Source organism: Phyllobates terribilis, unplaced genomic scaffold (assembly GCF_046119375.1).
Source record: "Phyllobates terribilis strain yellow unplaced genomic scaffold, ASM4611937v1 Scaffold_7__3_contigs__length_470593459, whole genome shotgun sequence".
In the NCBI taxonomy this organism is placed as follows: Eukaryota; Metazoa; Chordata; class Amphibia; order Anura; family Dendrobatidae; genus Phyllobates; species Phyllobates terribilis.
The window spans coordinates 270909120-270926298 of NW_027362767.1; positions in this window are offsets into that span (position 1 = coordinate 270909120).

Sequence of the window (17179 nt, forward strand, 5' to 3'; positions counted from 1 at the left end):
CCCACCTCAATCCACCTAATATTGGGGTTATGGCGAATTGATGAGAGCAGGTGCTACGTCACTAGGATGTATAAGAGAGGGGACAGAGGACATCCCTGCCTTGTCCCATTGGTGATTGTGAAAGGTGATGAAAATGTTCTGATGCACCCCCTGGGCCTTGGGACACCCGGAGCCGGACCCTTTTTGGTGGATGCTGGTGGTTGTAGTCTTCGTGGCGGCGACCCGGTTCCGTGGCTCAGGGTGGTCAAACCAGTGGCGGAACTATTTATGTGGTTTTGATGTTTAAATGTCCGACTACGCCACCCGTGGATTGCGGTCAGAGTGAACCGCCGCTGCAGGGCAGACCGCTGAGGCTGGTGTTGTGGGTGCAGCAGAGCGTAGCATAACTCCCCACGGGAGGAGTATAGCCTCAGGGCAGTGTATGCGGAGGATGGGGGTGATGGTGCAGGGCAGCAGCAGTAATGACACGGAGTCAGTGATGCAGTCCAGGGCCTTTACTCACAGTTCTTATTATCCAGACCACGTCTGCAGGTAACGGCTGCCCACGTCGTACTGTGCTCACCAGGTGAGGGGCTCAGACAACTCCCAGATAACTTTGGAGCGCTTCACAGGACCCCCTTTGTGTGTCCTTTGTCTGGCCTTTCTTACCAACCCTTCTGTCCGGCTGCCTCGGGCCTCCTCTTGGTAAACTTGGCGCCAGTTTCCCTGACCCTATGTGGTGCCTTCCTAGCGGGTGTAGCGAGGGGCTGCGCCACATAAAATGTCACAGCCTCCGGTTTCTAGCTGAGGGTCGTTTCCTGCCTCCACTAGTTTCGGGGACCGGTCTCCCCCTTTGGCCTGACCCCTCCACGCAGGTGGATTCGGGCGTGCGGTGGCGATTCGCCCGTCCGCACCCCTGGGATCCCTTCATTCCTCATTCCTGGAGCCTTCTCCGCTCCTCTTCCTTCCTTCTCCCTCTTCCAGGCCTGGGCCTCTGTTACTAGGCCCGCCTCCGGAGCAGAGCTCATGCAGAGCCCCTGCTCCCTGCCACTTCTGCTCAGACTTCTCTGCACTGAACTAAGATGGTGCCCACCTTTTATACTCCCTTCTCAATGCACCCAGGAACTGCTTCCTCCCTGCTCCTGCACTACAGGGTTCCCCTTCCTCAGTGTTCCCTCCCCCCACTCCAGCCAGGGACAGGGACTGTCGTGCCCATCTCAGAGGCATATTGGTCGCCCTGCCCCACGGCAATGTGGTGTAATGCATGCAGGTGTCGGGTCCTGATCCACACTCCATCCTTACCTGAGAGTGAGATATCACACCTCTGGGTGAGGTGCAATACCTCTGTAGCAACCGAGCCCTCAGGGTGCTACAGTTCCATTTATCTTCAGCCTAGGTGACGTATTGTGATACAGGGCCGTGATTTTGGCTATAAAAGGGTCCCCTAGACCCCTACCCCAAGCTTTTTAAGAGAATCATATATGGCGTGCCAGGAGACTCTATGGAATGCTTTCTCAGCATCCAACGAGAGTATCTAATTACAAATTTTTAACTGCATCTAGCCCAGGAAATACTTTGTGCCTAGTAGCAGTGTCTGCTAGTCAGCGGATTATCCCGGCTGTTAAGCAAGCTACACCACCTGTAGTTTGGACACTTAATTTTTTCAAAGGAAATGCTTCGGGACCATGGGATACTCAGTGAAGAGCATCAGGAGGCACCCCAAGGCATTGGGGCTGGGACTGGCAGTAGGATGCCTTGCGGTGGACAGCCGAGCTCGATCCTTATAAAAGCTTTTTAACTGCAGCAGCTTTAGTGGACGCTACTGGAGCTGGAATTACGTGGCTGCTGGCATGAGACTTGCCCTCCAATAGATCCTTGTAAATGGATTTAAAGTGTATTCATTCAAATTAGAGAGACAATTTAAATTAAAAAGCTTAGAGCTGCCTCCACCACAGGGGGGCTCGCTCGACCCACCAGCGGACAGGCACCAGTATTGGGAGAGGGGGGCTGGCCGTCAGGGTTCACCGCGGCTCTGGCACAAACCCGGCGACGCGGAGGTGGCACGGGCAGGAGCGGACTGAACGTGTCGGCTTCTCACTTTTTGGATTTTAGAAGGGCATGACATGCCTAAATCTGTGTCTTCCCCTCCTTTTACTCCTCCACCTCTTTTCTTTTCGCATGACTATATGTACTTGTCACTTTTCCATGTGTTAGTTGTGTCTTCTGAGCAGTTTGTCAGCTTTTGGACACCTTTGAAGGTGTTTTCTTTGTGTTTCTATGTGTTTTTGTTTGCCTGCCATTGGTTTTAACGGTGTTCGAAGGTGTTCGACGAACAGTTCGACGAACAGTTCGGCGAACACACGGGTGTTCGACGAACCGAACCGAACTCGAACACTACGGGGGTGGCTCAACACTACTCAAGAGCACAGTGGCCTCCATAAACCTTAAATGGAAGAAGTTTGGGACCACCAGAAGTCTTCCTAGACCTGGCCGTTCAGCCAAACTGTTGGCAGCAGATCATTCAGGATACTCTCAAAGCGTGTTGACAACAGAACAAAGTTTTAATTAGCTATAAACAGGTATAGATATGATAGGCTTTGTGGAATCAGGAATATACATATCTTAAGTGTCTCTGTGCAGCATCAGCAGGCTGCTTCTCCTCTCATGCACAGACACAGGAAACTGAACACAGTCACATGGTCTTTTCTGTGTGTGAGCCTCTGGGAGTTTGTTGTTGTTTTTTTTTTAACTTTATAGACAATACACAAACCTAGCAATAGAACATTTACATACACAGGAATGGAGTTGTTGCACTAAACATATTCCAACACCCCCACTCAACAACTACTTATCCTGTTAGTCCCATTGTGGTTTTGAAGTCCTCAACCTTGGCTGTTGGCAATGGTTTTGTCATACCATCAGCTAACATCTTGTCAGACTCGCAATAAACAAACTCTAGTACACCACATTCTACTAAGTCACGCAAGTGATGATGTTTAACGTCGATGTGTTTAATCCTTGCACTAATCTTCTCACTGCTGGCAAGTTTAATACATCCTTGGTTGTCCTCATAGATAACTGTTGGCTGAGCTAGTGGCTTGCCGAAATCTTCCAAAAGTTGTTTCAACCAAATAACTTCTTGACTTGCATAAGCAGCTGACACATATTCTGCTTCTCGTGGACAGGCAGTTTTTGCATCTCTTGACATGACTGTGGCTCTGGCTCAGGAAGTGTTCTGACCATATAAGAAAGGCGTTGAGCTGGGATACCTTTGTTTGGTCTTTCTGATCTCCTAACCGGAGGTTGACTTGGTTCTTCTGTTTCTTTCTTGCAGGCTTCAGAGCTTATTCAGACTTCAGTGTTTTCTTTTTCAGTGTCTGGGTTTGGTGATTGAAATTCTTGTTCTTGTTTCTTGGCTTGAATGACTGGTGTAACTTCATAGAATTTGAGTGAAACTGAGTTCTCATCAATCACTACGTCTCTGCTGATTGTTACTGTGTTGGTCTCTGGGTGCAAGATTCTGTATCCCTTTTGAGTTTCGCTATAGCCCACCAGGACTCCTTGCTTTGCATGTGATTCCCACTTGGAACGTTTTTCTTTGGGAACATACACAAAAGTTTTGCTTCCAAATATCCTTAGGTGCTTCAGGTTAGGCTTCTCATAGTTCCATAGCTCATATGGAGTTTTATTTGTGGCTTTACCTGGCAGTCTGTTTTGAAGATAGCAAGCTGTCGTGATGGCTTCTCCCCAATAAGTTGTAGGTAGATTCGCATCACACAACATACTTCTTCCACTTTCACAGAGAGTGCGGTTCTTTCTCTCTGCAATGCCATTCTGTTCTGGGTTGTATGGGATGGTAGTCTGGAACACGATTCCATTCTTTTTCAAAATGGTTTGCACCTTATCACTTGTATATTCAGTCCCATTATCTGCACGCAGGGCTTTTGGCATTCTTCCAAATTTGTTAAATACTATGGCAAGATATTCTTCAAGTTTCTGTGGAACTTCATCCTTACTGTAAAGCAGGTAGGAGACTGTATATCTGGAGTAGTCATCAATAAATGTGAGAAAATATCTCTTCTTGCTTGGAGTTTGAACACTCATTGGACCGCAAACATCTGTGTGTATCAAATCCAGTGGCTGTGCAGATCTAGTGGTGCTTACTTTGGGAAAGGATTTTCTGGACATTTTCCCTTTAAGACAGCTAGTGCACTTCATCATTTGACTACATTGCTTGATTTCCACACCATTTGCAAGTTGACCTAGCTTCCTTATTGCTTTTGGGTCTCTGTGCCCAAGACGTCTGTGCCATATATGGATACAGTTCTTATACAGATCTTGTCTAGCACTGTACACTCTTTCTTTGCATTTTAGCTGATAAAGTTCATTTTGGATTTTTCCATTTTTCCTTCTGCAAGAGTGTGACCCTTCTTTGATATAATGCAGCTGTTGTCTTTAAAAGTAACTACATTCCCTTTTTGCGTAAGCTTCTTTACTGACAGAAGATTGCTTTCAAGACTGGGAACATAGAGAACATCCTTTACTGGGATCTTTCTGCTTTGTGCTGAGGAAACTGGACAGTGGAGGTAGCCGTCTCCTACTCCTTCTGAAGTCATATATTGACCATTAGCTAAGATGACCTTTTCTGACTTGCTTTCATCAAGGTCAGTGAAGAAATCCTTGCTATTCGTCATATGGCTGCTAGCACCAGAGTCTATACACCACATATGCTTTGCAGATGAGCCTGTACTGGTATTAAATGCAGTTTCAACACATGCAGACTTTTCCTCTACAGCTGTTTTCACCTTTTGATCACTGTTCTGCTTTTTAAGCTGACTCATTCTTGTTTTCCAAATTCTGCAGTCTGCTTTAAGGTGGTGTCATGGTTGTGTCGCCACGAAGATCGTCATGATTGCACAGCCTGACTTCTCGCAGCTGAGTTTTTGGTGCTTTGTGCTTTTCGGCAGTGAGGGAGTTAACTCTCTCTCTCTGTGCTAGACAAGGTCCAGCCTCGCCCAGCTGCAATCAATTCTGCAGTAGTGAGATTCCTTCATATGTCTGCTGCTCTGTTAGGGAAGTGTCGGTGAAAGCATTTCATGCAGACTAACAGAGCGGATCGTGGTATTTGGAGTTTCAGAGATAAGTGTATTTGGAGTGATTTTTCCCTTCCTCGCTTTATCATTTATCTCCTTTCCCGTTGGTGTTCCCTCTGTTGTAGTTGTGTAGTTTTTGTATGCAAGGTGGTTTTGGTTTTACCCTTGTACTGTCTCGTTCGTCTAAGTACTGAGTGTTTACATATTATTACCTGTCCCCTTTTGTTGTGATCGGGGTCCTTCTCAGGACTAGATTACTTAGGTGCAGGGATCCTCAGGAGGTAGGGGTTACGCTGGCGGCCTGGACCTCTGTACCTTTAACAGTACCTCCAGGTAGAGGGATTAGTCAGGGCCCCAGCTCAGGGTCAGCTTAGGCCCCCTACCTCCAGTACACAGAGACAGCGTGACATTTTCACCGACCCCTTAGATTTTCTCCTGCTACCATGGATCCAGTAGTCGGTCTAGCTCGGCAGTTGCAGAGTTTGTCCATGGAGCTGGCGGACGTTAGGTCCAAGGTTTTGTGTCCCCAGGAGCAAGCCGGACCAGAACCTAAGGTAGCTCTCCCTGACAGGTTCACTGGGGGGCGGGACAAGTTTTTTGTTTTCCGAGAGGCATGCAAGTTGTACTTTCGGCTGCGGCCTCGTTCATCGGGGAGTGAAGAACAAAGGGTGGGAATTGTCATCTCGCTCCTACAAGGGGACCCACAATCTTGGGCGTTCTCTCTTCCCCCGGGCTCCCCGGCTCTCCAGTCAGTGGATACTTTTTTTGCTGCTCTGGGTCTTGTATATGATGACCCGGATCGGATCTCCCTTGCTGAATCTAAGTTATGTAGGATCCAGCAGGGAGATCGTCCGGCGGAGGAATTCTGTTCGGAGTTCCGTAGGTGGGCCACTGACACCCAGTGGAATGACCCGGCTCTTAGGAGCCAGTTTTGTCAAGGTTTATCCGACAAATTAAAGGATGTGTTGGCACAGTATGACTCTCCCGCGTCACTGGAAGCCGCTATGGCCCTTGCTATTCGCATTGACAGACGGCTTCGGGAGAGGTGCGGGATAACTCCACCCCCTGTGATGACTCCACCTCCTACAAGGTCCACTCATATGGTGGTTCCCCTGGTCAGTCCAGAGGAGCCTATGCAATTAGGAGGGACATCATTTCGGGGGAGGGGACCGGTGGCACACCACAAGACTGGAAGGTGTTTCTTCTGCGGGAGAAAGGGACATTTTATTGGGGGGTGTCCATCCCGTCCTTTGCAGAGTAAAGAGTCGTCGGAAAACTTTTAATCCCAGGTTGTGTGGTGGACGGCAATCTGGGAGTAGGTATTTCGTCCCTGGGGTCATCTCAGTTTCTCGTACCGGCGGAGGTGGTGGTGGGTATGAGAACTGAGAAGATATCTGTTCTTTTAGATAGTGGGGCCGGGGCTAATCTGGTGGACGCTCGGTTTGCCCGGGTTCAAGGTATGCATTTGAGTGAGTTGGCTAAACCCATCCCCATATTCTCGATCGATGCCAGGCCCCTCGGTCAGGGAAGTTTTTTGCATGTTGTGCATAACGTAAAACTTCAAGTGGGGGCGATACATAAAGAACTGTTGTCTTGCTACGTGTTGGAGGGTCTTCCCACTCCTATAGTGTTGGGCCTTCCTTGGTTAACTAAGCATAACCCGGTTATTAATTGGCAATCCAGAGAGATAAGCCAATGGAGTAATTTCTGTAATAAAAACTGCATGAATACGGTCATCGGTGCTGTCACTCCTAGGGTCTTGCCTCCATTTTTGGTGGACTTTGAGGATGTATTCTCGGAGAAGGGGTGTCGGGAACTACCTCCTCATCGCGAGTATGACTGTTCTGTTAAACTGCTCCCTGAGGCCAAGTTACCTAAATCTAGGTTGTATAACCTTTCTGGTCCTGAGAGGCAGGCCATGAAGGATTATATTTCTGAAAGTCTGGCTAAGGGGCATATTAGACCTTCATCTTCCCCGGTGGCCGCGGGGTTCTTCTTTGTGAAGAAGAAGGATGGAGGCCTACGCCCTTGCCTGGATTTCCGTGAACTTAATCGGATTACGGTCCGAGATCCGTACCCGCTCCCACTTATTCCCGATCTCTTTAATCAGATCGTGGGCGCCAAATGGTTCTCTAAGTTGGATCTCAGGGGGGCGTACAATCTGATTAGAATGAAGGAGGGGGATGAGTGGAAGACGGCATTTAACACTCCGGAGGGGCATTATGAGAACCTTGTCATGCCATTCGGTCTGACTAATGCCCCGGCGGTGTTCCAACACTTTGTTAATGACATTTTTCGCCGCCTGGTTGGACAGTTTGTTGTCATATATCTGGATTATATCTTAATTTACTCGCCTGATCTGGTGTCTCATCAGGAGCACGTTAGGCAGGTGTTACAGATCTTGCGGGATAATAAACTGTATGCTAAATGGGAAAAGTGTGTGTTCGCCATACAGGAACTCCAGTTTTTAGGTTTCCTGGTTTCAGCGTCTGGTTTTCGTATGGACCCTGGGAAAGTGCGGGCAGTTCTTGAGTGGGATCTGCCTGAGAATCTTAAGGCACTACAACGTTTCCTGGGGTTTGCTAATTATTACCGGAAGTTCATTCGTAATTTCTCGTCCATGGTTAAACCTCTCACTGACATGACAAAAAAGGGGACGGATTTTTCTAGGTGGTCTGACAAGGCTTGTCAAGCTTTCTCCTCCTTGAAAAAATGTTTTGCCTCGGCACCCATACTCATTCAACCTGATGCGTCACAGCCATTCATTGTAGAGGTAGACGCTTCCGAGGAAGGGGTGGGAGCAGTGTTGTCACAAGGTTCGTCCCCTGGTAAGTGGCATCCGTGCGCCTTTTTCTCTAAAAAATTGTCGTCCGCCGAGAGGAATTACGATGTCGGCAATAGGGAACTCTTGGCCATTAAGTTAGCTTTTGAGGAGTGGCGCCATTTTTTGGAGGGGGCAGTCCATCCGGTCACCGTCATCACCGATCACAAGAACCTGCTTTATCTGGAGTCTGCAAAACGTCTGAATCCCAGACAAGCCAGGTGGTCGTTGTTTTTTACCAGGTTTAATTTTGTCGTTACGTTTCGTCCTGGGTCAAAAAATGTGAAGGCGGATGCCTTGTCTCGTAGTTTCCCTGGGGCCAGGAATACGGATGACCCGATTCCTATCCTTCAAGAGGGGGTGGTGGTGTCGGCAGTATGCTCTGAGCTTGAGGAGGAGGTATTGGAGGCTCAGGGGGACGCCCCTGTTGGACCTCCAGGGAGACTGTTTGTTCCAGATCAGCTACGACGAAAGGTGATCGAGGCACACCATAACTCAGCTTTAGCAGGACACCCAGGGAGTAAAGCAACTGTGGATCTCCTCTCTCGTCGGTTTTGGTGGCCTAACTTACATAAGGAGATGGTAACTTTTGTTGCGTCCTGTGGGGTTTGTGCGCGCTCTAAGACCCCACATACCCGTCCGTCTGGGGCCCTCTTACCTTTGAAGATCCCGGAGCTTCCTTGGACTCATCTGTCTATGGACTTTATTACGGACCTCCCGCCGTCTTCGGGTAAAACTGTCATTCTCGTTGTAGTAGACAGGTTCAGCAAGATGGCACATTTTATCGCTCTTCCTGCTCTTCCTAATGCTAAAACTCTTGCGCAGGTGTTCATTGGGGAGATTGTGAGGCTTCACGGGGTACCCTCCGATGTGGTGTCGGATCGGGGGTCTCAGTTTGTGTCCAAGTTCTGGAAGGCATTTTGTACTCGGCGGGGGATGCATTTGTCGTTCTCATCGGCTTTTCATCCCCAGACCAATGGTCAGACGGAACGTCTGAACCAGAGTTTGGAGACATATCTCCGGTGTTTTGTGTCAGAGAACCAGTAGGACTGGGCTTCTTTCTTACCTCTGGCGGAGTTTGCTCTTAATAATAGGCGGAGCGAGTCCACTGGTAAGTCCCCGTTTTTTGGGGCATATGGTTTTCACCCCCAGTTTTGTACGTTCAGTAGAGGGGGCTCTTCGGGGGTTCCTGAGGAGGAACGATTTTCGTCATCACTCGCTTCTGTATGGAGAGGGGTACTGAATAATCTGAGTACTATGGGGAACCGTTACAAACGTATGGCTGACAGGAGGAGAGTGTCTGGTCCGGACCTAAGTGTGAACGATCTGGTATGGTTGTCTACTAAGAATATAAAACTTAAGGTTCCTTCCTGGAAACTGGGTCCCAGGTTCATCGGGCCGTACAGGATCAGTTCTATAATTAATCTGGTGGCATTCCGTCTTGATCTCCCCCCTACGTTTAAAATTCACAACGTGTTCCACAGATCGTTGCTTAAGAGGTATGTGGCGCCGGTGATACCGTCACCTTTACCTCCGCCTCCAGTGGTGGTCAATGGTAACTTGGAGTTCCAGGTATCGAAGGTCATCGATTCACGCTTTAATCGTCGGTCCCTTCAGTACCTGGTTCATTGGAAGGGGTATGGTCCTGAGGAGAGGATGTGGGTTCCTGCGTCAGATATTAACGCAGACCGGTTAATTCGGGCCTTCTACACGACTCACCCAGATAAACCTGGCCCTGAGGGTCCGGAGGCCCCTCGTAGAAGGGGGGGTACTGTCATGGTTGTGTCGCCACGAAGATCGTCACGATTGCACAGCCTGACTTCTCGCAGCTGAGTTTTTGGTGCTTTGTGCTTTTCGGCAGTGAGGGAGTTAACTCTCTCTCTCTGTGCTAGACAAGGTCCAGCCTCGCCCAGCTGCAATCAATTCTGCAGTAGTGAGATTCCTTCGTATGTCTGCTGCTCTGTTAGGGAAGTGTCGGTGAAAGCATTTCATGCAGACTAACAGAGCGGATCGTGGTATTTGGAGTTTCAGAGATAAGTGTATTTGGAGTGATTTTTCCCTTCCTCGCTTTATCATTTATCTCCTTTCCCGTTGGTGTTCCCTCTGTTGTAGTTGTGTAGTTTTTGTATGCAAGGTGGTTTTGGTTTTACCCTTGTACTGTCTCGTTCGTCTAAGTACTGAGTGTTGGCATAATATTACCTGTCCCCTTTTGTTGTGATCGGGGTCCTTCTCAGGACTAGATTACTTAGGTGCAGGGATCCTCAGGAGGTAGGGGTTACGCTGGCGGCCTGGACCTCTGTACCTTTAACAGTAACTCCAGGTAGAGGGATTAGTCAGGGCCCCAGCTCAGGGTCAGCTTAGGCCCCCTACCTCCAGTACACAGAGACAGCGTGACAGGTGGCTGGGCTTTTTACAGACAAAACATTCACAAGTTTCCCTTAGATTGCTCTTATTTTTAGGAAAGTCCTGTGTCTTTAATGCTGTTTCTGCTCTAGATTCATTACTGCTACTTACATTGTGTGTTTTCGCTTGAATTCATCTACAAGCTTGCCTTTGGCATATTCTAGTGTGAGCTCATCATCTGGCCGTGCATCTAGTGCAATGACAAGTGTGTCATAACTTTCTGGAAGACCACTTAATAGTAGTGCAGCAACATGAAAGTCTTTAATTTCTTCTCCAATGCCCCTGAGACGCTCCAAAATCTCTAGGGTGTTTCTTATATAGTCCTGCATATTCTGCCCATAATTTAGCTTAGACTGATACAGTTTTCTCATAAGATAAAGCTTATTGCTGAGATTTGATCTTTCATGCACTTTCTATAATTCATCCCACATCTCTTTTGCAGTTGCACATTTGCATATATGCACAATCTGATCATAATCTACACTGAGGGAGATAGTGCTTTGTGCTTTCTGATCCTTCTCTAGCCAATCATCTGGTAATGGATGAGGCACTTGTTCCTGCGTATATTTCCACGTACCTTCTATTATGAGCAGCATTTTCACCTTAAATTTCCAAGATTAATAATTCTGATTGGTGAGACTTTGCACTGAGAACTTGCAGTGATCAGTGATCCTTGCTTGTGGACATCTTCTCTGTTGATGTGTGCTGCTTTTGCTTTGGACTTCTGTTGCTGTATTACTCTTCAGTGTCACCCCTGGGGTTCTGTGTCACGCTGGAGTTCTGTGTCACGCTGGGCCCATAACCTGTTGGCAACGGATCATTCAGGATACTCTCAAAGCGTGTTGACAACAGAACAAAGCTTTAATTAGCTATAAACAGGTATAGATATGATGGACTTTGTGGAATCAGGAATATACATATCTTAAGTGTCTCTGTGCAGCATCAGCAGGCTGCTTCTCCTCTCATGCACAGACACAGGAAACTGAACACAGTCACATGGTCTTTTCTGTGTGTGAGCCTCTGGGAGTTTTTTTTTTAACTTTATAAACAATACACAAACCTAGCAATAGAACATTTACATTCACAGGAATGGAGTTGTTGCACTAAACATATTCCAACACAAACTGAGCAATTGTGGGAGAAGAGCCTTGGTGAGAAAGGTAAAGAAGAACCCCAAGATCACTGTGGCTGAGCTCCAGAGATGCAGTAGGGAAATTGGAGAAAGTTCCATAAAGTCAACTATCACTGCAGCCCTCCACCAGTCAGGCCTTTATGGCAGAGTGGCCCGACGGAAGCCTCTCCTCAGTGCAAGACATATGAAAGCCCGCATAGAGTTTGCTCAAAAACACATGAAGGACACCCAGACTATGTCTCATCAGACCAGAGAATCTTATTTCTCAAAGACAGAACTTTTGGTGATAATTCTAAACGGTATGTGTGGAGAAAACCAGGCACTGTTCATCACCTGCCCAATACAATCCCAACAGTGAAACATGGTGGAGGCAGCATCATGCTATGGGGGTGTTTTTCAGCTGCAGGGACAGGACGACTGGTTGCAATGGAAGGAAACATGAATGCGGCCAAGTACACAAATATCCTGGATGAAAACCTCTTCCAGAGTGCTCTGGACCTCAGTCTTGGCCGAAGGTTCACCTTCCAACAAGACAATGACCCTAAGAACACAGTTAAAATAACAAAGGCGTGGCTTCAGAACAACTCTGTGACCATTCTTGACTGGCCCAGCCAGAGCCCTGACCTAAACCCAATTGAGCATCTCTGGAGAGACCCGAAAATGGCTGTCCACCAACGTTCACCATCCAACCTGACTGAACTGGACAGGATCTGCAAGGAAGAATGGCAGAGGATCCCCAAATCCAGGTGTGAAAAACTTGTTGCATCATTCCCAAGAAGACTCATGGCTGTACTAGCTGAAAAAGGTGCTTCTACTCAATACTGAGCAAAGGGTCTGAATACTTATGACCATGTGATATTTCAGTTTTTCTTTTTTAATAAATTTGCAAAAATTTCTACATTTTCATTTTTTTCAGTCAAGATGGGGTGCAGACAGGGTCGGCGTCAGCACCCGGCGGGGGGGGCCCACTCGCTGTCAGGCACCCTGCCGCGCTATGGGACCGGTGAGCGGAGGAGAGTGGTGCCAGCGCCCGCTCCCCCCCGCTTGCTCAGGGCCCCGGCACCTGGTGCAATACTTACCTCTCCCCGTGCCTCCGCAGCAGCTCCTGATTCTTCCGCGGCTGTTGCACAGTGATGTCTCAGGTCAGAGGGTGCGGTGACGTCTTTTCACCGCGCTCTCTCCTGAATCGTCACATCGTTTTATTTTATTGTATGGGGGCATGGAGCATTATACGGTGGGGTGGGGGTGTGTGTGACATCCTGCATGGGGCATTATAAGGGAGGGGGTGTGTGACATCCTGCATGGGGCATTATAAAGGGGGTGTGTGTGTGACATCCTGCATGGGGCATTATAAGAGGGGGAGGGGTGACATCCTACATGGGGCATTATAAGGGAGGGGGGGTGTGACATCCTGCATGGGGCATTATAAGGGGGGGTGACATCCTGCATGGGGCATTATAAGGGAGGGGGTGTGACATCCTGCATGGGGCATTATAAGGGAGGGGGTGTGTGTGACATCCTGCATGGGGCATTATAAGGGAGGGGGGTTTGTGACATCCTGCATGGGGCATTATAAGGGAGGGGGGTGAGACATCCTACATGCGGCACTATAAGGGAGGGGGGGTTTGTGACATCCTGCATGGGGCATTATAAGGGAGGGAGGGTGACATCCTGCATGGGGCATTATAAGGGAGGGTGTGTGTGTGACATCCTGCATGGGGCATTATAAAGGGGGTGTGTGACATCCTGCATGGGGCATTATAAGGGAGGGGGGGTGACATCCTGCATGGGGCATTATAAGGGAGGAGGGTGTGACATCCTGCATGGGGCATTATAAGGGAGGGGGGGTGACATCCTGCATGGGGCATTATAAGGGAGGGGGTGTATGTGACATCCTGCATGGGGCATTATAAGGGAGGGGTGTGTGTGACATCCTGCATGGGGCATTATAAGGGAGGGGGGTGTGACATCCTGCATGGGGCATTATAAGGGAGGGGGGGTGACATCCAGCATGGGGCATTATAAGGGAGGGGGGGTGACATCCTGCATGGGGCATTATAAGGGGGGGGGGACATTCCTAGATGGGGAATTATATGGGGGGAACAGCCTGCATGGGGCATTATGTGGGGGGAACACCCTGCGTGGGGCATTATGTTGGGGGGAACAGCCTGCATGAGGCATTATATGGGGGGTAACAGCCTGCATGAGGCATTATGTGGGGGAACAGTCTGCATGGAGCATTATGAGGGGGCACAGCCTGCATGGAGCATTATATGGGGGCCAGTATCCTGTATGGAGCATTATATGGGGGCCAGTATCCTGTATGGAGCGTTATATGAGGGCCAGTATACTGTGTGGAGCGATTTGCCGGTTTCTGAGCTAATGTAGAATTTACAATAGATATTGCTCATGTAATGTAAGAAGTGAAATCTTTGCATTGTACTATATATATATATATATATATATATATATATATATATATATATATATATATATATATATACATACACTGCTCAAAAAAAAAGGGAACACTCAAATAACACATCCTAGATCTGAATGAATGAAATATTTTCATTGAATACTTTGTTCTTTACAAAGGTGAATGTGCTGACAACAAAATCACACAAAAATCATCAATGGAAATCAAATTTATCAACCAATGGAGGCCTGGATTTGGTGTCAACCCCAAAATTAAAGTGGAAAAACACACTACAGGCTGATCCAACTTTGATGTAATGTCCTTAAAACAAGTTAAAATGAGGCTCAGGATTGTGTATGGCCTCCACGTGCCTGTATGACCTCCCTACAACGCCTGGGCATGCTCCTGATGAGATTGCGGATGGTCTCCTGTGGGATCTCCTCCCAGACCCGGACTAAAGCATCCGCCAACTCCTGGACAGTCTGTGGTGGATGGAGCGAGAAATGATGTCCCAGATGTGCTCAATCGGATTCAGGTCTGGGGAAAGGACGGGCCAGTCCATAGCTTCAATGTCTTCATCTTGCAGGAACTGCTGACACACTCCAGCCATATGAGGTCTGGCATTGTCCTGCATTAGGAGGAACCCAGGGCCAACCGCACCAGCATATGGTCTCACAAGGGGTCTGAGGATCTCATCTCGGTACCTAATGGCAGTCAGGCTACCTCTGGCGAGCACATGGAGGGCTGTGTGGCCCTCCAAAGAAATGCCACCCCACACCATTACTGACCCACTGCCAAACCGGTCATGCTGAAGGATGTTGGAGACAGCAGATCGCTCTCCACGGCGTCTCCAGACTGTCACGTCTGTCACATGTGCCCTGTGTGAACCTGCTTTCATCTGTGAAGAGCACAGGGCACCAGTGGCGACTTTGCCAATCCTGGTGTTCTGTGGCAAATGCCAAGCGTCCTGCACGGTGTTGGGCTGTGAGCACAACCCCCATCTGTGGACGTCGGGCTTTCATACCACCCTCGTGGAGTCGGTTTCTAACCGTTTGTGCAGACACATGCACATTTGTGGCCTGCTGGAGGTCATTTTGCAGGGCTCTGGTAGTGTTCCTCCTGCTCCTCCTTGCACAAAGGCGGAGATAGCGGTCCTGCTGCTGGGTTATTGCCCTCCTACGGCCCCCTCCACGTCTCATGGTGTACTGGCCGATCTCCTGGTAGCGCCTCCAGCCTCCGGACACTACGCTGACAGACACAGCAAACCGTCTTGCCACAGCTCACATTGATGTGCCATCCTGGATGAGCTGCACTACCTGAGCAACTTCTGTGGGTTGTAGAGTCAGTCTCATGCTGCCATGAGTGTGAAAGCACAACCAACATTCAAAAGTGACCAAAACATCAGCCAGAAAGCATTGGTACTGAGATGTGGTCTGTGGTCCCCGCCTGCAGAACCACTCCTTTATTGAGAGTGTCTTGATAATTGCCAATAATTTCCATCTATTGTCTATTCCATTTGCACAACAGCATGTGAAATTGATTGTCAATCAGTGTCGCTTCCTAAGTGGACAGTTTGATTTCACAGAAGTTTGATCTATTTGGAGTTATATTCTGTTGTTTAAGTGTTCCCTTTATTTTTTTGAGCAGTGTATTTCTCTGCGGTATCTGTGCATCATGAATCGTGGTATGTGTTAAAGGGGCCCTGGGTGCAGAGTGTGCTTTAATGAGAGAAAAAAAGAACTTTTTAGAATTTACCAAATGGCTGCAATGAAACAATTTAAAGGGGTCTGAATACTTTCCGTAACCACTGTATGTATATGTATATATATATATATATATATATATATATATATATAGAGAGAGAGAGTACAGACCAAAAGTTTGGACACACCTTCTCATTTGAAGATTTTTCCGTATTTTCATGACTATGAAAATTGTACATTCACACCGAAGGCATCAAAACTATGAATTAACACATGTGGAATTATATACTTAACAAAAAAAGTGTGAAACAACTGAAAATATGTCTTATATTCTAGGTTCTTCAAAGTAGCCACCTTTTGCTTTGATGACTGCTTTGCACACTCTTGGCATTCTCTTGATGAGCTTCAAGAGGTAGTCACCGGAAATGGTCTTCCAACAATCTTGAAGGAGTTCCCAGAAATGCTTAGCACTTGTTGGCCCTTTTGCCTTCACTCTGCGGTCCAGCTCACCCCAAACCATCTCGATTGGGTTCAGGTCTGGTGACAGTGGAGGCCAGGTCATTTGGCGTAGCACCCCATCACTCTCCTTCTTGGTGAAATAACCCTTACACAGCCTGGAGGTGTGTTTAGGTTCATTGTCCTGTTGAAAAATAAATGATGGTCCAACTAAACGCAAACCGGATGGAATAGCATGCCGCTGAAAGATGCTGTGGTAGCCATGCTGGTTCAGTATGCCTTCAATTTTGAATAAATCCCCAACAGTGTCACCAGCAAAGCACCCCCACACCATCACACCTCCTCCTCCATGCTTCACGGTGGGAACCAGGCATGTAGAGTCCATCCGTTCACCTTTTCTGCGTCGCACAAAGACACTGTGGTTGGAACCAAAGATCTCAAATTTGGACTCATCAGACCAAAGCACAGATTTCCACTGGTCTAATGTCCATTCCTTGTGTTCTTTAGCCCAAACAAGTCTCTTCTGCTTGTTGCCTGTCTTTAGCAATGGTTTCCTAGCAGCTATTTTACCATGAAGGCCTGCTGCACAAAGTCTCCTCTTAACAGTTGTTGAAGAGATGTGTCTGCTGCTAGAACTCTGTGTGGCATTGACCTGGTCTCTAATTTGGGCTGCTGTTAACCTGCAATTTCTGAGGCTGGTGACTCGGATAAACTTATCCTCAGAAGCAGAGGTGACTCTTGGTCTTCCTTTCCTGGGGCGGTCCTCATGTGAGCCAGTTTCTTTGTAGCGCTTGATGGTTTTTGCAACTGCACTTAGAAGAGTTAATAGTTTATTTTGATTAATTGGCAAATGCAAAGTGAATGAAGAAGAGAGAAATGTAAATGTTAACAGTATTTGGTTACCACCCATTACCTGCATCACTTTTTCTTGCCACTTGTCCAGTCAGGGATTTTGTAGGAATATGGTTGGTGTAGGAGTAACCAATTCTACCAAACAGGTGATTGCGATCATCCTCTTCATATATAGGTTAAAACACAGTCATGAACTGAAACAAACAGCAGTACTGGAGGCTAAAAACTGGGTGAGGAACAGCCAAAATCTGCTACAAAAGTTAGGTTGTGGAAGACAGTTTCATATCCCAAGTTATACACATGACTTGACAGGTCATGACA